The 23,701-nt window shown below is 32.6% G+C and overlaps 1 protein-coding gene and 1 long non-coding RNA gene across 7 annotated transcripts in view; one reads left to right on the forward strand and one right to left on the reverse strand.

The window, feature by feature from the left end:
- Lingo2 (leucine rich repeat and Ig domain containing 2) overlaps window positions 1–23,701 on the reverse strand; it is a 1,122,715-nt gene that overhangs the window by 975,027 nt on the left and 123,987 nt on the right. The gene's annotated exons all lie outside the window — the stretch shown is intronic.
- Window positions 4,883–15,356, forward strand: LOC144377298 (uncharacterized). The gene is made up of 3 exons (XR_013438150.1): window positions 4,883–5,057; window positions 10,455–10,602; window positions 12,267–15,356. It is a non-coding gene; the product is annotated as an uncharacterized LOC144377298 (long non-coding RNA).

Below are 23,701 nucleotides of genomic sequence, written 5' to 3' on the forward strand. Positions count from 1 at the left end.
CTTAAAGGCTTAATTGAGAAGAACAAAACTACAAACTATATTTACAACAGAATTGATTAATTAAAGAGTAAATTATTCAGGATCATTAGTAACAAAAATAGATCTGCTGAAATGATGTATGTTACAGTAAAGGGCAAATTTTTAAAAAATTATTTATAAGATAATACTTCCTTATTTTTACCTTCCAGTGATCTTTCCAATGCCCCACTCTGCTTCCTGTCTTCTTTTCTCCATTCCAAGGCAAGTAACTAGCCTATTCTCATCAATTTTACAGTTTTAATATTTAAAAGTATGCCATGTTATCTACTCATAGTAGTTTCTTCAGTGTATTTTCTTAACATACAAAGCACATAATCTTAACAATTAGACACAGTCTTAGTGTAGTTTTGGATCAACAGCTTTACCAAGAGTAGACATAATTTTGCACTGCTAAATATTTGGGAATTTTATTAAGTTGAAATTTTAAATGAATTATGAATAAATTGTTAATGAAAATTTGTGTTACATGTGTTGTGATGTGAAAACTGCACTTTCAGAACAACATGATTATAGTTTACATTCTGTATAAATTATTTCCAAAATAGCTTATAGTTTCTAGGGCAGTTTGATTAATAATTCTTCAAGAATGCTCAAAATGCCATATTCATTCACTGCGTAATATTGTGTGTTTTTATTTTACATAATGCTTCTGGGTTATATGAAAATTAAAGTAGTACACAACTGGAATGCATTTCAGTCCATTTCAGCAAAGAACTAAACTGCTTTCTTTACTGATTTATTGACTTGGAATCGGCAGTGAAAACAAAACTCTTTTCTTCATTACATGATTTTCTTGGATTCTTTAGTTCATTAGATATGGGTCTCACTATCTTACCCAGGCCTGGTAAACTCAGGGACTCAAGATCTTCCTAACTCAGCCTCACAAGTAGTATACAGTCTTGAGCCATCATGCCCAGTTATTAGTTAAAAGCTGAATGCTTCACATCAAGTTAAACTATCCATGTCTGTTTCCATAAATTAAATATAGACTTAAAATAATTTACTTGATAGAGTTATAAAAATTATATAATGCAATAAGTACACAATATATAGGAAAGCATATAGCACACAGAAAGTACTACATAAATATTTGCTCTTGAAAATATTTATTAAAAAAACATTTTCCTAAAGAAAAGACAAAGCTGTGATTTTTGGTGTATTCTAGATCTTTGATGAGTACTTTACAAAGTGTCTGTTTTAATATTGACAATTTGTTAATGACAAGTTTTTTAATATTACAAATAATTCTGCTATGTTCTTATATGTATCTCTGAATTCAGTGTTGAAGAGTTTCTGTTAGCTGGATACACAGAGGCAATTTCTGGGATATAGACATATATTCAACTTTGTAGATAATGGCCAACAGATTCCCAAGGGTTCTGTCAGTCATACTCTCACCTGCAGGAAATAAGAGCTCTGAAGGATACTATCTTCAATTTTTATTTTTTGCCATTTTTTATGGTGACTAATCCTATTTACTTTTTGTTTAATATTCAGTTCTCTGATTACCTGTGAGGTTAATCATTTTCTCATATATTTACTGGTCTTTTTCTGAAGTAATCAAGCCAGCTGCCTATATTTTAACTATTTGATTATGATATAACCACACACAGATTTTTACAGCATTTAACATGACCAACTCAGTAAATTGACACAATGTGAACACTCATGTATCCAATAACCTGAATATTCCAGTATCCCAGGACATATCTTTGTGCCCCTCCCAATTATAATTCTCATTCTTCTAAGAGTAATCATTATTTTGATTTTTTTACAATACAGTTTATTTCTGCTCATTTTAAATATTATAAGAATACAATTATTCAGTGCATACTCTATTTCACTCTTTAACTCAGCATTATATTTATTGAGTTTCATCCATGTGCTTGTTCATGACTCTAATTAATTAATTAATTGGCATTGGGGTATAGTGTTGATATATATATATATATATATATATATATATATATATATATATATATATATATATATAAATGAATTTTTCCATTTTATTATTGATGAGTATCTTTTTCTTCTAGTTTGGGTTAAAACAAGTTGTGTCCCCATTATCATTCATGTATGTATCTTTGAAACACATGCATCCTATCTGAGTGCATTCTTGGATTTTTTTTTTATAGGAGTGCATATAAAAACCAGGGCCTTGTACAGTGTAGGTAAGGATGTTGCCACTAAGCTACAACCTCAGCCCTCTTCTAAGTTCCTTGTAATAAAACTGCATTTGTCAAATTTTAACAGATAATGCCAAACACTATTAAAAAGTAACTGTACAATCCACATAACTCTCATTCGTTGTGTAAATGCTTTCATATTTTCATAATTTTGTTAATGCTTTGTATGCATATTATTTTAAAATCTTGGTAATTCTGGAAAATGGGTAGCAGAACTTCAATGAGAACATAATATACATTTCCTTCATAACCAATGCAAGTGACCACCTGTCAGATTTAAAATTTGAGAGCTATTATTTCTTAAAACATAATTTCTGCTCCATTGCCTTTTTCATCTTCCACTAAGACTCCAATTACATGTTACGTCTCACTGCCTCTTCTGTACCTCTATTTTTCTTTTCTTCTTTCCTCCTTTATATAAAAGTTTCATTTTATATAATCTTTCCCAACTGTGCTCTGGTTTACTAAATGTATGAGTATAAGCTGTATCCCTGATCTGTGATGAAATCCAACAATCCAACAATTCTGTACTTTTCAGTTCTAAAGTCTTTTCCAAAGTTTTTTTTTATAGTTTTCAGAATTTTGCTGATTCCATTTTGTTGCTTATCTCTATAGAATATTAATCATCTGTATTTGAATATTCCAATATCTAGAACACCAAGTGTTATATAAGTCTAGGATTTTTGCTGTTGTAGTGAATGCTGTCTCTTATGAGACTTATTTTGTTTATTTGTATGCCATCTGATATAGTTAAAAACTTGTTGAAATAATTTGAGGTTCAGGACAATATTGTCTTTATTCAAACAGGATTTTCATATGGATATTCTAGATACATTAATTCAGTAATAACTTACACATTAATTCAGTAATAACCACATAGCCCAAGACAGTATGTCAGTCCCTGTGATTGCTGCTTATTTTAAACTTTATATAATTATTCATTATATATTCTTTTCCACCTTCTTTTGTATAATACAATTCCTTAGCATTGTGTTTGTTGAGATTTACTCAAATGTTATGAATCTAATGAATTCATTTTCATTATGGTATAGTGCTTTGGTATATCTTTATAGATATGGTTAGCCCACGGGACCCCAAAACAAACTATAGAGGTTTATCAATCTCCCCACTTTTGACAGACCCAGACACAGATTTCTAACTTTGCAACCCTGTATGGCTATTAAATTGTTCATTCAACCATTTACCACCTCAGCATTGCAAATAATAAATTCCCCAGGGGAAATATGACTCCCAATTTTTTGGTCACCTCTCTTAATATTTGGTTCTCCCAGATCTTAATCCTTTAATTTTTCATTGTATCATAACTTTTCTAATGCCCTCAAAATGTCCTTTTTTGTTTGTTTAATATTTCTAGTTTTCTTATTATAATATTTGGGCTAATTTTCCTAATATGCACTACTGAAAACTAAAATCTTAATATTTCTTAATCTTTACAAATGCTTTCCATTGTAATCTGTTTTTATTTATTCTTCTCTTATAATTTGCTTTAGTCTGTGGCTATGGTTTAAATATGAGGTGTCCCTAAATGCCCATGTTTGAAACAATGCCAGGGCATCTTTAGAGAAGAAATGATTGAGTTATGAGAGCCTTAACTTAATAAGTGTATTAATTCACTTGAATGGATAAACTGGGTAATAACTGTAGACAGAGAGGGTATGGCTGAAGTAGGTTGGTGGCTGGGGATGTGCCTTTGGAGTACATATATTGTCCCTGGTAAGTCTCTGCTTCCTGGTTGCCATGTCTTGAGCTACTTTACCACTTCATGACCTTCCACATAATGTTCTGCCGCACCTTGACCTATCTATGGACTAAGATGTCTGAAACCAGGAGTTCCAAATACACTTTCCTCCAGAACTGTTCTTGTCAGATATTTTGATCACAGCAGCAAAAAGCTGACTAAAACAGTTTAGGATATTTTTATGGTGAGAAGAAAAAACATGCAGTAACAATTTTACAGGTAATATGAATGTCATATATCAATATAGAAACTGACGCATTCTTATCAATTTTCCCTTTTGCCTTTCTTCTGTTCTTTCCTAATTGATTTTTCAAAGAAACAAGCTTCACTTAAAAAAAAATTTGAAAATTCATTTTGAAAATTCTCAGGTTAATTCTTATCTCTACAGCTCTTCATGTAGAACATGTGCCAGGCAAAACAACACTCACACACAAACACACACACACACCCCTTCAAAAATAATTTGGCAAGCATAGATTAATTAACCTTATCTGACATGTGTGGGATCAAAAGTTTTTGGATTTTGGATTTTTTTCAATTTTGAATTATTTATATACCTAATGAGATAGCCTGGGTATGGGATCAAGTTTAAACAAAAAATTCCTTTAGGTTTTCTATATACCTTACTTCCGAAGCAGCAATTATAATATGATCATCATTTATTGTTTTTGCAATGTTCACAGTTATATAATTTTTCGTATAGTTATCTTCAGCATTGTCCCTTGAGGAATAGGAAAATTTCTTATGCTATAATAAATATTCATTTATGAAAATATTCATTTATGATATAAGTCACCATCTTTCTTGGCTCCTGAAGGTTATCATTCTGCAATCCCCACCTCTTTCCTGCAGTATACCACACTTTGTGCCACTTGAAACATAACAGAATGTGCTCATACAGCACATATAATCAGTCAAAGTAAAATAGTACTTATTCACTGACCAGAACTCAGCAGAAAAGAAATGGTTCATGCCACAGCAGTAAGGAACAACTGCTAAAGAGAATGAACAGAGCACCTTACTAATCAGAAGCACATGAAATCAGCTACAGCAAGCATTTGATGTTGGGGGTAAGTAATATCTTCTTCATGCACATCCTTATTTACAATTTCAGATTATTTTATTAGCTGAAAAAAACACACATCAAAAATAGAGTAAGATAAATTGAACTGTTTCTACTTTGAAGGAAGAAGTGACTAAACATTAAGATGCCTGTACTTAGTAAATGCTCAATGGTGACAATGAACAGTGTCTGCTGACTTTATGAAATGTTTGTCATTGCTCATTAGACTTATAACTGAGTACATATTCGTCAAGTATCCATCACTGACTATTTAAATCGTCATTAGTTAGTGCTAATTGTATCATCATCAGCTGTCTTTGTAGGTAGTTCTCAATAATAATCAGTCACCAGATGTACAACTGGCTACAGATTCATACGGGTTCATTAAGCAAGGTTCTATGAGTTTAAAATATCTTAAGGTGGGCTTCTCAAACAAATATAGCACTAACTTATTAACCAGAATTGGAATACTCATCCAAAGTCTACACTATTACTGAAAATATATTTCCTAGAGATTTCAAATTTTTTTAAGATAGAGAGAGAGAGAGAGACAGAGAGAGAGAGAGAGAGAGAGAGAGAGAGAGAGAGAGAGAGAGAGAGAGAGAGAGAGAGAGAATCTATTTATTTTTTTTCGTTTTCAGCGGACACAACATCTTTGTTGGTATGTGGTGCTGAGGATCGACCCCGGGCTGCACTCATGCCAGGCGAGCACGCTACCGCTTGAGCCACATCCCCAGCCCGAGATTCCAAAATTTGAGGAAATATTTAAATGGATTTCAATTTGCGTTGGCTCTCAAATAAGGAAAAAAATTAAAAAATGTAAAATGGCTAAATGAGAGACTAGATGAGAAAGGTTATAGACATTGTCTCAGAGCATGTTCCTGATAGAGAAAAAACTTCGTAGAGTGCATGTTGCTTTGTTCCTTTGTATTAACTAAGATGTTTTCACTTCAGTCAAGTCACTGATGTAGATGAGTTACTCTAAGACCATAAGTAGCAGAACACTAATGTCACCACTATGGAGGGATCACTCTCAGGCAGCACCATTTTACTGCTTCTTGTGAGTCCTCTTCTTCCCTAGTTGGACCCACCATTCCCTGTTTTTCTACTCTACATTTTCTCCAAATTTGTACCCTCATAACTTTGATTTGTATTGACATTTCTAACCCATGTCTACTTCACAGACTTTCAGGTTCACTTCCCAAAGCTAGTTTCAGGGACAGATTGGTAGCATTCCTGGCCACCTATGGGCTAATTGCAGTTGACTCAAAGTACAGATGGGTAGACAGGTACTAATGGAAATGTGTAGCACAATTATTTCAGGATCTCTGAATAAGAGTATTCCAGCTGATGTCTAAGCTGTTTTTTGCCAAGTTTTCATTTTCTCTCTCTTTTCCTTTCAACTTCAAAATAGAAAAGATCCATATTTTCATTTTAAGGTTTTAATTTGAAACTATATCTTTATGGAACTATTTCTGAAATTTATGTATAGATAAAATGCTAATTTAAAAATATACTATTGGTTATCTAACTCTTGTTATGGCTTCAACTAAATACGATTTTCTTCAGGTCTCATCTTAAACTGTTATATCATTTTCTTGGCCATGTGTGATATTATGCAACTGCATCTCAGAGACTGCTGAAGTTTAGTAGTTGATTAAATACTTCCTGCATTGATAAAATTACCATAGGACCAAAACTACTGTATAAATTTGGAATACATAATATATATATATATATATATATATATATATATATATATTTCACTAAACTCTGAACTGTTTATCTAATAGCTGTGAATATGTAATACCAACATCTGAGAGAAATTTCAGTTTTAAAAAACGAGGAACATTCCAAAAAATCCATTTACAACACAAAAAATATATTATGTTATGCATAAATATTGGTTATCTACTCCCAATATTTATAGTAGACTTTACATTCTCTTGAAGGTGTGGTAATTAGGAAATCCTTTATTTCCCCCCTTAAAATTCCAAGAGAGAGAATTCACATGCAAAGGATTCTAAAATACTGACATAGAAGTTGTTAAGAAGCCTATTTCAAAAAATCAGAAGGATAAATCCTTTTTACCCTTCAGATGTTCAACATCATTAGTCATTAGGGACCTGAATTGAAAATGACAATGGGATGCCACTCATTGTATATCTATCATAGTAACTAAAGAAAAACTGTGCAGACCAAATGCCAGCAAGAATATGGAGAAACTGGATCATTTGCATCCTGTTGATGGCAATCTGAAATAATACAGCCATTCCTGAAAACAGCTTATAAAATTAAACATACACAATTGCCTATATAATCCAGCAACCGAAAAAATTATAGACATGAAGAAGAGATTAGCTGGAGCCAAGGATTTTAGCCAGGAGACTAGATGAGAAAGGGTAATGGACATGGTCTCAGAAGGACAACATGAAAGACCTATTTTATACTATGTCCTGATTGCACCAAAGTTCATACCCTGATCATGACATTTTAGTATGTTTTTGGAAGTTATGAGCAATGAAAGAAAATGAGTAAAGGGTACTATGATCTCTCTGTATTTATTTTTCAACAGTATCTTTTCTACAATGCTTTCAAATAGAAAGGTTTTAAAAAACAGCAGTGGAAAAGAAGAATGAATAGAGATGAACACAAACAGAAATAATGGAGAAATAATGTCAGTCCTTATTATATCTCTCACCACAGTCTATCAAACACAGGAAGCAAGGGAAGGAGCTACAGGCTGGAATTTAAGCAAATACTATTAAATAAGTGCCAGCATAGGAGTAAAAAAACCTGGGTCTGGGCCAAATTCATTTTCAGTTGGGAGATCTTGGGAAAGACTTAAACTACCTGAGCCTGAATATTCTCCTGGATGAAGCTATACCATAATAGGGCCCATGATTAGACCACATGCCCACACTAAAAGACTTTGTTACGATTTAGAGATTAGGTGTTCCAAATCTAATGCCTGAGATAGTTTAGAGTTTAAATAATTGGGGTTTGAGAGCTATAATCTAATCAGTGAATTAATCTGCATTTGATAGAGATTAACTGGGTAGTAACTATAATTCAGATAGGGTGCTGGACCACATGGGACCTTAAGGGTGTGACTTTGGCCTTCGGGGTTTATATTCTGTCCCTGGAGAGTGGAGCTGTCTCTCTCTGCTTCCTGATGGCCATTTCTCCAGCTGCTTTCCTCCTCCATGCCCTTTCACCATATCCTGCCTTACCTCAGGCCCAGAGCAATGGAGTCAGCTGTCTATGAACTGAAACCTCTGAAACCATGAGCCCCAAATGAACTTTTCATCTAAAATTATTCTTGTCAGATATTTTTTGATCACAGTGGTGGAAACACTAACTAAATCAGACTTTTAGAAATACTGAAAGAACTGAATCTACCCCTGAAATATTTTTAAATTAGATGTTCCACATTTTAAGAACCTTTGGGTTCTATGCAATATTGCACTCCAAATCGAGTTAAGATGGATGTGTTAAAATAAATCCCTCTCTCCCTCCCTTCCTTCCTCTCTATCTTCTCTCCTGTCTTGCTTTGTGACTTGCATTTCTGTTTTTATATACAAGCATTTCATTCTTCATTAATAGTGCTTCCCTACCACTCATAGATTTGAATTCTTACATAAGAGACATCCAGGTAATGTAAAGCATATGGTAGTCATGGTCAGGAGATAGACAATACTGTATATTAGACTGAACTCCCTTTTGGTGGTAGCCTTGAATGTATGTTAATCCAATGAATATCAGAAAAAAGGTCATCTGAAGCAATACACTGCATAATTTATATGCAAGACTGACTGAAAATAATATATTAATGTTCCTCATTCATTGCAGTTTTACACATCAGAATGGACAAATGCACTGCTACATAGGGACAAGGCAAGAAATCTGAGTCCTGTCCAACTCATGCACCAGCTGCAGCCAGTCTGTATTCCCTCTGATTGTTATGCAAGAACACTGGCAAAGAGAAAGGTTTACAGAAAAAGGCTGCCTGTGTTTGCATCCTATATTTTTACTTGCTAGAAGTAGGGACTTGGGCAAGTGACTGCAAAGTTCTATGCTTCAGTATCCTCTTCTGAATAAGAGGGATAATATTACCTACCATTTGAGACTTTTCTGAGAATTCAATGAGTAAATACCCCTAAGGTAGTTATAGGGATGACACAATATATATATATATATATATATATATATATATATATATATATATATATATATATATATTAATTAGTTAAAGGAATAGAGGAAAGGAAAGCTGAAAGGGTAGGCAAATAGGGAGACATACATTTTAGAAAAAAAAGACTCCCCGTCTGTTCTTCCAATTATTTACTTTATGATTCTCCATACTCTGACTTCTTCATTAGCCTATAACAATAGCCATAGTTTCAGTATAAAAACAATTTGCTTAAAAACTGCAAACAAATGAGATTATATGGTTAAAGAGTTCTTATTCACATACATTGCTAGTGAGAACATATTGCTACTAATTTATAGGAAATTTTGCAATATTTAACCAAATAATACACTGTATGCACTTAACTCAAGACCCTGAATTTCTTTCTACTTCTAGGAATTAATCCTAAAGGTATGCCTCCAAAAATACATTTGCATGAGGCCATTCATGGACACATTGTTCATTATTATGACAATTCAAATGAACTAAATCTTCAAACACAGAAGAGTGATTAAATAAATTATAATATATCCATACTATGTATAGATATTATGAACCTGGAAAAAAGAAACTAAGGAAGATCTCTATGAATTGATATGGAATATTTTCCACGGCATATTGTTGAGTGAAAACAAAAAATAGAATTAAAAATTTCCTGTAGTATTCTATCTTTTTTGCATGGTATAAAGAGACATAAGAAAACATTTATAGATTTGCTAATTTCATGCAAGGATAATTTCAGAAAGGATAAATCAGAAACTAATGAGACTGGTTACCTATAAAAGGTGATTGGAACAGGAGAGACTGAAAAAGGAAAGTATATGCATATGCTTATCTCTCTGTGAGCAATTTGGGACATGAACATGTATGCACTTGAAACAACACCGGTAGGAGTACCACTTTTCACAACACTAGTTACTTCTTTAATCATTCTGAAATAGATATTAACTGGTGAATATATTTTTCCTTTCCAGCTGTCAGTATTACAACAATAATTGACTTTCTCCCACTGAGTACTCATGACAATAATGATTTTTATGCTTTTTTAGCTCTAAGTACAATTTAGAGAGGAAGAGATGGAATCAGTGATAAGAAGAAAAACACAGCAAGAAAGGACAGTGGATCCAACTAGTTAGTATCATTAAGTTATAGTATCTAAAAATATACCTGTACTTTTATATATGTGACTTTTGCTTTTTTTTTTTTCCTCAGATGGACAGTGTTTTCCCACCTGTAGTGCTAAGGATACAACCCAGGGCTTCATGCATGCTGTGAAAGTACTGTATAGCCTCCCCCATTATCAATATTTGTTACAATTTTTAAACCTACCTTGACACAACATTATCATCCAAAGTTTATGGTAAGGTTCACTATTGGTGTGGTACATTCTGTGAGTTTGGATAACTGGTATAACAAATACCATTAAGTATTAAAAAGCACAGTTTCACTGCCTTCAGAATCCCATGTTCATCACTCCCTCATCATTAATCCCTGGACACTATTCACCATTGATTTTTTTTGAGAGAGAGAGAGAGAGAGGGAATTTTAATATCTATTTTTTAGTTTTTGGCGGACACAACATCTTTGTTTGTATGTGGTGCTGAGGATCGAACCCGGGCGGCACACATGCCAGGCGAGCGCACTACCGCTTGAACCACATCCCCAGCCCCAACCATTGATTTTTTTTTTAACTATCCCCATAGTATTGCCTTTTCCAGAATGTCATTTACTTGTAATCATACAGTATTTACCCTTTTCAAAATGGCTACTTTTACCACTGAGGAATGTAACTCTCTTCCATGTCACTTATGGCTTGATAGCTCATTTCATTTTAGCACTGACCTAAATGTCTTTTCATTAAACTATGCTACATATTATGATACGGGCTAGATAAAAGACAGGCTCTTTTGTCTATAACAATTCTTAATCTTCCTCCAGTCTACAATATCCAGATTTTCTTTGGGTCTACTTCATTAATTTTTTAGGAGACGCTTTTCCTTTTCTGTTTTTAGGACTTCTTTATTAGAAGTTCTGTTATAATTCTGCATGTTTTTTTACATGAGGTTCACTAGATAGTTTCTTACATTAGTAAATATATAATACATAAGATGTCTTATTGCAAAGAGTTAATTTTGTTTTGTACTCAGACAGGCTGGGCTTAGATTTTGGTTCTACCCCTTATCAATTTCATGGCATTGAGTTACCAGAACTCTTTGAGTTATAAGTTTTCATTTATAAAATGGGAATAATAATATTGCTTATGTTTGGGTTGTTATGATTAAATGTGATAAGCTTTGGAGGTTCTTAGCAAGGCATCAGGCACATAAACATCTTGTATGAATGTGAACATTGAAAATCTTAAAGATAACTGCAATATTCCAAGTATTTGGTTGAACTATATAAAACTCTCAATGCTTCACCATCCTCAATCTGAAAGTATGACAATGTCAAATGGTTTGGATGAATACAAAAATGTAGAATTGATATTTTGATATATTCATAAACAAACAATAATAGAATCTTGTTATAAAGCCTTAACTATATAACTTTTATGTTCATTTAGTGGAAGCAGAAAGTGGGGCTCAAATTTCACTAAAAAACCTGTGCAGTTTCTTTCTATTAGTACTGTCCCTTCCTCACATGTCCATCCAGCAAGCAAGATTAATACAGGCTGTAAATGATGTTAAACCATGTCGCACCAGCCTAAACAATTTCTGGTGATGAGATCATTTCTTCTCTGGAAATAAAAAGCATAATAATCATGCCATTTTTACATATACAATAAAAGTCCGGTCACATTGCATGCATCTCCTAGTTCAGGAGAGTAGTGCACTATCTATTGGCAAAATTCCATTACTCTCACTAGATAAAGTGGTTTATTTTGAGAACTTTATATTTGTAGAAATCCTTCTGTGTTTAAAAAAGTCACTTAAGTTTTTGAGATTCAAAATGTACCATGTATTTTATTTCTGTTGAAGTCACATATGGCATGTCACATTTTCTCTTCTGACACTTCTTTTACAGGATACCATCCACTGAAGAAAGAGTGGTCACTTCTCCTTGTGAGTGGAACAGGAAAAAGAGTTTGTATTAGAATCCAAACCTTTTCTGATGTGGGCTATTGGTACTACCACTCTGGATCCTGAGGCTGGAATCCTATTCACCATTTATATTAGCTGGCAATTTATCAAGCACTTAGGTGTTAAAAATGGCAGCTACACAATAATTAGTATTAAGGTCATTCATTGACATGAAAACTCATAAAGGAAGACTAATCTTTCTTGTCAAGAAATCTAAGCCAACACAGAAATCCATTCCTTCTATAAATGTCATCATTGCATAAGTCTTAGTTCATGTTCCATGGTTTCTCTGCCCATCTTCTTAATTTAAAAAGTATCTAATTTCTGCCTTGTGTGTTCAGAATGTGGAAGCAATTCCTCTATTAACATGTATTTTCCCATTAGACAATAAACAAATAAAGCTGGACACAGTGACACAGCTTATAATCTCAGTGGCTCAGAAGTCTGATGAGGATCACAAATTCAAAGCCAGGTTCAGCCAAAGCAAGGCACCAAGCAATTCAGTGAGACTGTGACTCTAAAAAAAAATACAAAATAGGGCTGGAGATGTGACTCAGTGGTCAAATGCTCTCAAGTTCAATACCCAGTACCTCCCTGTCATACACACAAAAAAGCAACATAAGAGCATACACTATCTGCAAGTTTAATTATGCCCCTAAATGAGAACAGAAAAGTTAATGATAACCATAATATACTTATTTGAATTCCATTCATCCTTACAAATACTAGAGATAAAAATTCAGTTTGGCTCTCTAAATCAGGCATATATTTTTATCTCTGATAATATGTTAATTTTGTATCTATAGTTATTCAAAATTAAAATCATGAACATTTTATGTGCAAAAATCTGGCTGAAAAAGTGGCAAAAGCAAATACTGGTCAATTTTTGCATATTTTTATTGGTACACTGTACTTAGTATTGGTCATTTTTATAAGCCATTAAAAACATAAATGAAAAATAGGTGAAAGCAAATTTGGAAATTTTATGATTGTGAACTGTGTATAGCAAAATATTCTGGGTTTTCAAAGAAATACAGAATGTAGCTTTCATTCATGTCACTTTCTGTAAATTAGAATCAATGTGGAAAGTTATTCTGGAGTAATAACTGTTGCATGAAAACTATTATTGTAAAACGTTTTTTTCGTTGCTGTCAACAATTAAGATCACAGGTTACAACTCACCTAAATTATTTCTATGAAATAAAATTAAATATAGAAAATACCTTCTGCCAAATATTCCATAAATTATATTAAGATACTGTATACCAGATTACAAAATACTCCAGAATGAAAACATATTATTTACTAAAGTAAATTAAAACAGAGAAAAGAAGATAAAGAAGAAAAATGTTGTTATTTCATATTGGCAATATCAAAATAGCTTACAGATACTAAGTTAGTAATGAAGTAAACATGCATCTTCATGATACATTTAATAAATTGAGGTATAGCAATTGAATCACTGGAAAGACCATTCAGAATAATATGTATGTGTAATCCTAAAAATATACTTGAAAGTTAATAAATTTTAAATCTATCAATATGTCCATTTGATGTATAATATTTTACACATTTCTAGAAAGAAATTAGATATTCCAATTGTGCAACAAACCTAAGAATGCTTACAATCCTACTGCATACTTTAAAATACAGTTTTTAGCTAGTGTAGTGGTGCACACCTGTAATATCAGGGACTTATTAGGAGGATTACAAGTTTGAGGCCTGCCTCAGCCACTTAGTGTGATCCTGATTCAAAATTTTAAAAAAGGGGGTCTATTTTGTTAGAGGGCCTCTGAGTTCAATCCCCACTACTATATAAACAAACAAACAAGTAAATAATTAGTCTTTTTAAAGGCCCAAACTTTACTGTTTATGTTGTATCACAAGGAGAAAAAAAATACCATGCAATTGTGGTGGCTAGCTGGTCTTTCAGAATCCCTTCTAAGGAAATGATGACATTGAAACATTTTTAATGTTTTCATTTCCAGTTTCTTTGGTTTCTGTATGTGCTTTGGGGTGCTTTTGATCTTTTACTAATTTATTTCAAAGCACCAAAAGATATTTCCAAGGAATTGTTTTCCTGCTTTCATTTAGTACCTGCAGCAAAATTACAAATACTTTAAAAGAGCATTTTGCCACAGTAACAAGAGAAAACCCTACTATTTTATTCTTTTCATAAACTTCTTTTCTGTGATCATAGTTGTGGAACCAAGGATACAGTCTCCTGGGTCAAAAAAAAAAAAAAAACAAGAAAACAACTTAGGTCCTTCAGGACATTTTAACCTGAATGTAACAAAGATATCTACAAATTAGAAAGCAGTCACCCGTGAAAATATACAAGCAAGCATGTAGGACAGACATTACATTAAAAGTAAATAAAAAACAAAAGTAAATTAAACATATCAAGCTAAAGTGATACAAAATAAAGATGAGATGAGCTAGGAAAGTTTTCTTGAAGAAGGTGAAAATAAAAAATGCAATTTTTAACTAACATTTGATCCTTAAAAAGTAAGGTATATTAATAGAGGCATATAAAAGAAAATTGTGTAGCTAATTAGGATATAAAAATAGAAAGGCACTTAGTTTCTTTTTAAGAGTCATTCATGTTCTCATGCATGGCAGTATTTCCTTCATTCTTAAGGCTAAATAGTAATCCATACCACATTTTCTGCATCCACTTATCCATCAATGGACATTTAGGTTGTTTCAATACTGTGAATATCATTAGTCAAATGCTGCAATCAATGTGAGACTGTGAATCTCTTAAAGAACTCATGTTAGATCTTCTGAATGAATACACAGAAGTAGGATTGCTGGATTACATGGTAGTTATATTTTCAAGTTTTAAAGGAACCTGCATAATGGCTGCACCATTTTGTTGAAGAGTTATCTCATGTTAAATATGATAAGTCAAGATCATTGTAATGTTTTGAGCAACCATTAAAAAAAGATACAATGATGAACTAACAAAATTAAAATTATTTTCAAACGTGAAAAAAAGAGGTTTATAACAATAAAAACATTTAAATAACAATTTTGAGTTGTGACTAGGTCTTTGAAAAGGGAAGGAATATTTTAAAAGAGCAAAGCAATGATATGATAATATTATATATTTTGAGTTTTATGTTATATAATATAGTAAATATTACTTAAAGTCATAGAATTTCTCCTCAAATCAATATTTTTAACTATAGTATGAAGTTTGTAGTATCTTAGGTATATAGTCTTCATATACTATACTAATTCTATGCTAGAGTTTTTCGTTCTTCCATCCTCACCCTGCAATTCATATCCATCTTTCAAAGTTAGTGACTTATTTTTTTAATCATTCTCTCATCTATCAATCTCTCACCAAATCAGAATTAACCATTTTATCCTTTAAGAATATTTTCTTTGATTTCCACATATTAGTTATAATGAGAAATGTTCACTGCCAGGTGTGGTGGCAAACATCTGCAATCTCAGTGACTCTGGAGCCTGAGGAAGGAGGATAAAATGTTTAAGGCAGCCTTAACAACTTAGGAAGACCCTGTCTCAAAACTTGAACAAATAAAAAGGGCAGGGGATGTAATTCAGTGGTAAAATGCCTGTGGGTTCAATCCCCAGTACACTACGACTATTACTACTACTTCATCATCTTCATCATCTTCATCATCTTCATCATCATCATCATCGTCATCATCATCATCATCATTCTTTCCCAGGATTTTTAACTACTTGAGAATAAACCTCATTACTATAGAGTCATTTGGCTAATTTTTAATATATAAGTTTTCTTATTTTTCATACAGAATATAGCACAAAATGAATTTGTAACAGAACACAAGACTTGAGAAATATTACATTTAGTTATAATTAAACTTTTGACCTAATTGTTGACTAGTTCCTAATATATAAAGTTGTAATGTAATGGCCATGTTTGTGAAATTCTATGTTAATTTTTTTTCAAATATCTATCAAAGGTGAAATACAGATAATACATCTCAACTGATATATCTTTGGAAAGTGCTATTAATGCAGAATTGATCTTCATGAAGCTTTTTAACAATTTTGGGCATATATCTATAATCTCATTTTAACTTAAGACTTTTTCAAATTGAACATTTAAAATGTACATAAAACATATGTATATGTGTTTGGGGTTTTGAGTTTTGATTTACTCTACTTTAACATTCAAATCAAATGCCTCTTTCTTCTTTGGGGTGTAAGAGTGAGTACCAGGGATTGAACTCAGGCACACTCGAACTTGAGCCACATCCCCAGCCTCTCTTATATAAGCTGTTCTGAAACCACTTTTATTGTTTTGATACTTATATTAAGTTATTGGGCCCATGAAGGCCCAATATGTATTAAGGGTAGGTTACTGGTTGTTTACTATTGAATGTAAACATGGAAAAGAGGCTCTGAATGAAAAACTTCAGAAAACTATCCAGAAAATAAATTAAGCACACTGCAACCAAATGAATTATTTACAACTAAACTAAATTTATCTAGGGGGAAAAAAGGCAAAACCTAAACTTTCCTCACAGCATTTTAATTATCTGTAATACTAACCTTTGCAAAGCAGGACTTTGGGCAGAGTTAGTCACTGTGCCTTTCATCCCACCACTCATTGCCCAAACATCACCTAACTTCAAAATTATTAAAACCCAGCCCAAAGGCAACTGAGGAGACCCCTTTCTTTCTTTCAGAATTAAAACTTAAAAAGCATCCCAATTACCAGATTAAATATGAAGCAATTTCTCTGGACAGAGCAGACCACTAGCCAAAAGCACATTATACAAGAATCAAAATCAGTGAGAAAAGGCCATACTCCAGTATGAACTCTGGAAAAGGCTTAGTGGCTTTCTCGCTAATATGATACCAGATAAAAAGGCCTAAGAATGTTTCAGCAGATGGACCAGCTGAGAGCCCAGATGCCTTCTCTGATACAACACATCTTAGAGCTTCTGTTACCATTAATCTAAGAGCCCAGAAAAGGCCTAGAAATTCTGGACATTGGAGAAGAAAGAGGTTAGAGATAAGTGGATTGTGGTATGACAAACAGAGATATGAAAAATTGTAGTATATATGTATATTAAGAATTGTAATGCAAAAAAAGTACATGTATAAAGGCATAAAGTGGCATGAACATACTTTATATACAGAGATACGAAAAATAGTGCTCTCTGTGTGTAATAGGAATTGTAATGCATTCCACTGTTGTGTATTTAAAAAAATAATAAAATCAATAAAAAAGAACTATAGAAATGAAACTGAAACTATGATTTTTAAAAATCTATAATTGTGGTTATTATATGATTTAAAAAATAAGTAAAGGGAATAATAAATTTTGATTTCGTGGAAGAGTATCTGATAATGAATGGTTCCCCACCATTGTCAATAAATATAAATGGGCAAACATTTATTAAAGTTATTTTCAGACAACAGATTACATGTATTAATGACAGTAATGCCTGAAAAGGAATAACAAAAAGATGATCCACATTATCATTCAAACTTTATTCCTGGTATTATTCTGTTGTGGGGAATGCCCATATAATTCTTGCTCTGGATTAGCTGAAGAGACAAAGACTGAGTTTGGGCCTACTTAGGTGCTAGAATTTCTGAGACAAGGTTCCAAAGAAAAAGGAGCAATACCATAGAGTTCCAGAAATTTAGATAGCAGTCCACCAGCTGTTGAATCTTTGACATAATATTAAATTGAGCCTATATTGGATAAAATGTTAGAGCTCCACAAAATATCCTCCAGAGAAAGAATTATTGGAGACCTGGGAATAGAATAATTCCTTGAGCTTATCCAAGGCTACTAGATATCAGAGTTCCTTCCAGTCAAAGTAGAAAGGCTTTATTAAACATGCTGGGCATTCAATAGAGAACCTAGAAAGGCCACAGCTAAAGGATACTCTGTACCTGCCCTAAAAAAGCTGAACGACAAAACTTGAAATGATCAAACTAGACTGCAAGTAAATAAACAAAATATTGGAACCAATTAAACAGTATTGAGGAATAGATCTTAACAATGTGGCATTACCAAAGATAAATATACAAACAAATACACATTCAAAAAAATCAAATGCTTTATGGTTTAGTAAAGATCAAGAGAACTGTGAGGGAAAACAAATGACAGACACAAAAAAACATACTTAAGGATTATAGAAAAAATATTTAAAAGAAGGAAGTCTGCTTAATTAAAATGGTTATGATGAGAACCTGCGAAGATAAAACTTCCACTATAATACCCCTGAAAACATCCCAAATATGGAAAACAAAAGAAGCCAACGGCTGCACAAAGTGGCGGCATAGAGCTTCATCTTCCAGGATTATAAACAGAGGTATAGAATATGCATGCACATTTGTCCATAATTAGAATTTCACACTTGCTTCAACTGACAGCTCTTCAGTGAGGGACATGTAGTCCCACAAGGATCCATTTACCTCTTACACACTTCCACTTCCTCCTGGGCTTTGCTTGGTGGTGGTCATCTTTCTCCATTACAAGTGAGCTCAGCAGCCTTTCACCATTCACTGTACATACATCTATAATTTTAAGTATGTTTTGCAATTTATACTAATACATTTGTGACTTTAAATACATATTTTAATAAAAGAAGACAATACATTGCAAAGATACCAGGAATATTTGTGATGTATGTGAAACACACGGGACAGTGATTAGCTCACACATGGTTCTCAGTGGAGCGCTATTATTATTAAAACAATCAGTCATCTTCAAAGCTTTTATAACTTACTTAGAAGCTTAGCTTACTTATATGAAAGGCAAAACAGCAAATTTCTAGCTGTCTAATTAAAAATCTATATTTTAAATTTAATAATGGTTAAATAATATCTATAATCATGAAATCATCTTATGGCACTTATGGAAAATACAAGCTATAATTCGATATATTTAATGACTACATTAATTAGCAGTCCTATTATCACTGTGATTTGGAGACCAAAATTGGTCACAAAATCATCATTGCAGTGAGTGTAAAAAATACAGTTACAAGCCCATAAATCATATCAAAACATCTGACATAGAAAATTTTATGTTTGTAGTTTTAAATGGCCCTCATAGATCCATGACTCAAATATTAATACTATTTGTTATCTCCACACTTCAATGCTATGTAAAATAATTACACTAGTATGAATAATGGTTGTAATAAATAAGTAATTAAAATTATATGTGACAGCACTATAATCCACATAATAGGTTTATCTAATTAAATTTTCAGCTACAAAACTTCTATACCGATTAGATAATTTCTATAAAAGCCTGCTACTCAAATATTTAAGATAATACCCCTCCAGCCCCTTTCACTTTTGTTTTTATGAGTCAGACAGGTAGACCACACTGAAGCACAAAGTACAAAAAATAATCCAAATATCTTTATAAAATACTACTTATAATTATGAAAGCATTACATGTTTATTAAAAATTTTAGCCAACACATTTATTGACTAAGAACACAAACCCAATTGGAAAATAACAAACTGATAGAGAAGCATAAAGTGTCCTTAGCAACCAAGTTTATTATTGATCATAATGCCAAAGAGCTTAGGTTAGGATGAGTGATGGCTGCTGACTGTGAAAACTATAGGGATTGACCTAATCAATTTAAATTATGTTCTCCTGGTCTGTTCTTTCCTTTCACTGCTCTAACTTGAACTTATATTTATCTCTATGTCAGTTAATGAATGAATAAAGTATAAAAGACTTGGAGAAATTATTCAACTAAGAGTTTATCTGTTAAATGTCCCTGGGTTATATTATAGCATGCGCGACTAAAAGAATAAAGACACTTCAAGGGAAAGGACCATATGGATATGAAGTGCACAGCATTTTCACTGAGACTAATGCTCCCAGAACATGCAGGACATTATTTGCTTCCTGTACATTTCATTTCTAAATTGCTCTCTACACAATGTCAGTCAAGGAGACTTACAGTAATATACATTTTTTAAATGGGCAAGTGCAATAATATCCCCAATACTATCCAAAAGGTGCAATATAATAGAGTTATTTAAAAATAAATGTGAAGCTATTAAGTGCAGAACCCACAAATTATAATGTATTTTCATCAGCCATGATTTAGATCATGTTTTCATCTAGGCAGAACTTCCATAATGTCATCCACTAGAAGTCAACTTATCTCTTGACTAAGTAGACTAACCTAAATGGAAAAACAAACTGATTGAGAAGGATAGTGTCTCTCACTATAGTAAAGACACAAATAGTAGAAATATGATGTTTTGCACACTATAATATATATTCCATTGACATTTGACATGCACAGTAATCTACAATATTTGTAAAATTGACCAAACAGTTTTATGGAAAAAATTCATTAATAAATTATATATTAGCTTGAACTAGCAAGCAGCTTTATCCATAAAGGAGAGTAAGCAACTATTACTGGAAGTTCTACTTTTTGGGGACATAGAGTAATTTTTAGAAATAGGTTAGGTTCTGAAAATTTGATTGTAAATGCATTTAATCATAAGTACAAAGTAACACTTCAAAAACACCAATCTGCACAAAATTACTGCTACTTTTTTCATTCTACAAAAGGAGGATTTTAATTTTCTTCTATCACAAATAAGCTTAAGCCAAGTTGTTATCTCAGACATATTGTAAGCTGCTGATCCAGACACATAAGACTAAAATAACTTCATACAATTTCTACCATCCTCTGAAGGTGGCTAACAGTGGAAGTACATGTCCTTGACCTGCACCTCTCTTCTTGTCAACAAAGAACATTAATTGAAAATCTGTGAGAAAATGCTGCAAATAAACTAGTAAATTATATTATGCCCAACCTAATAAATTTGTGTGCTGGTGGGGGAAAGAATTATGATCCCTAAACATAGAGATAGTGCAATATCATCTGTATTTCAGAACTGAATATTATAATATAGAAATTCAAGAAATAAGAGGTCATTGTGATTTGGGGCAACTGGCAAGGCAAGGTGAAGAACTGAATCTGTTGCAAAATGGATAAAATATTGAAAAGGAAAGAAGAGAACGAATAATAATCACATGGCTAGGGGAACAGCAAAAATTTAAAACAGCCAAAAGATATGATTATTACAGAAGAGGGGAACACAGGGATGAGGAAACTGACTGGATCTTCAAGCTCCTGCTGAGGTCCAATGGGATTTATGGTGGGTGAGTGAGGAAGGCTAGCTCATAAAGATGTATCCTGAAAGAGACTCAGACATGGTAGATATAAGAAAATAACAAAAGAGAGTAAAAGATTTAGCAACGTTAGTTTGGAGTTTGTGAGTCACCATTAACAGCAGAGGAAGTATCCAGAAATGGATCCAAAACAAAACAAATGCATCAAGCACACAGAATTCTTTTAAATATTGTTAAGGCAGATCATAAATTTAAACAAGAAGTATGCTACAGACTACAAGTGGGAACATTCACCTTTTTTTTTTTTCATCGTGTAGCACTTCTTTTTTTTCTGTATCGTTAAAATGTGTGAATTTTATTTATTTATTGTTATTTGTTTTAATTAATTACACATGGCAGTACAATGACCTTGACATATCATACATTTGAATCATATGGGATATAATATCTCATTTTTCTGAGTATACAGGTGGCAGAATCATATTGGTCATGCATTCACATATTCACACAGTAATAATAATGTCTGCTTCATTCTACTATCCTTCTTATCTCCCCAAACCCTCCCCTTCCCTCCCATCACATAAAAATAATTAAATATAATAAAATTATTGTGGAAAAAAATCTAGGGTAATGCTATTCTTTTTTTTAACCTCATATCTTCATACATGAATTTTATATAACAATGAGGGTCTCCTTCCACCTTCCATGCAATTCCCTTTCTCCCTCCCTTTCCCTCCCACCCCTCTTCTCTATGTAGAGGTAATCTTCTTCCCAAGCTCTTCCTCTCTTCCCCATTTTGAGTCTCACCTCACTTATATCAGAGAAGATATTCAGCATTTTGGGGGGGGGAATTAGCTAACTTCACTTAGCATAATCTTCTCTAGTGCCATCCATTTCCCTGAAAATGCCATGATCTTATCATTTTTTTAGTGCTGATTAATATTCCATTGTGTATATATGCCACATTTTTTATCTATTCATCTATTGAAGGGCATCTAGGTTGGCTCCTCAGTCTAGCTATAATGAATTGTACTGCTATAAACATTGATGTGGCTGCGAAATGAAATTTTACTAAACTCTGTTTCCATATACCGTATCAGGTTAGAATGCCACTTAAGTTGTCCCAGGTAGAGGAAAAAGGAAGTTTTACAGATTTTGCTTTATTTATTTGTTTTTATTGGTGCATTATAATTATACATAATAGTAGGATTTATTATGCCAATTTGTACATGCACATAACATAGTCTGATCCATCTCATTCCCCTTTACCTTCTCTTACTCTCCCTCCTGGTCTGCTTCTCTACTCTCTTGATTTCCCTTCTATGTTTATAATTATTATTTGAATGCATGAATTATCATTATATGTAAAAGTATTATTCAGTGTTCTCAGATCTTACTTTACTTTGAAACAAAGGCATTTGAAAAAAAGTACATGTAAACTGGTTTGTAATATGATATTGAAAATCAGCTTGGAAACAAATATTAAGGAAGACTTGGAGGGCTGGGAGTTCAGTGAGTGGTAGAGTGCTTATTTAGCATACGTGAGGCCTGGGGTTCAATCTCAGCATCACATAAAAATAATTAAATATAATAAAATTATTGTGGAAAAGAAAACTCCTTAAAAAAAAAGACTTGCATAAAGGCCAATTTGGTAGTGTCTTGAAGTGAAACTGCCTGAGTAAATTCTACCAAACTAAAAACTCTGCTTAGTTAAGTTACTCTATCCATTATTTCACTTACTGAAAACGTGGCAAGCTTATATTATTAAGTATGAAAAATTACTAAGTAATAGCCATTATCATCATCGTCATCATAAAGGACATGTTCAGGTTAGTTTGGTCCTTTCTACAGGTATTTTAAAGGGGAAAACTACAGTGTACACTATCTTTATTTCATTTTTTTGCAGTGCCAGGGATTTTACCTCAAGCCTCATGTATGCTAGGTAAACATTGTTCTACTCAGCTTAACTCCAACAGTCTGATTTCTTTTAATTCCCATTTAGCAGAAATTAAAGGTCTTAGAATAGTTCTGCATTAAAAAGAAATTGCATGTATTACTTTTTTCATAATAGTATACATTTTTTTCCAGAAATGCAATGAAATCATGACTACCTGTTGTAGCCAATCTTCTACGATTTAAAATGTGAAAATATTTAAAAGGTGATTAAAATAACTAATTATCTCATGAAAAAAAATATTGTATGTGATGCTTTTCATTGGTTAAAAGATGGGAGA

This window comes from Ictidomys tridecemlineatus, chromosome 4, assembly GCF_052094955.1.
Source record: "Ictidomys tridecemlineatus isolate mIctTri1 chromosome 4, mIctTri1.hap1, whole genome shotgun sequence".
NCBI classification, from domain to species: domain Eukaryota; kingdom Metazoa; phylum Chordata; class Mammalia; order Rodentia; family Sciuridae; genus Ictidomys; species Ictidomys tridecemlineatus.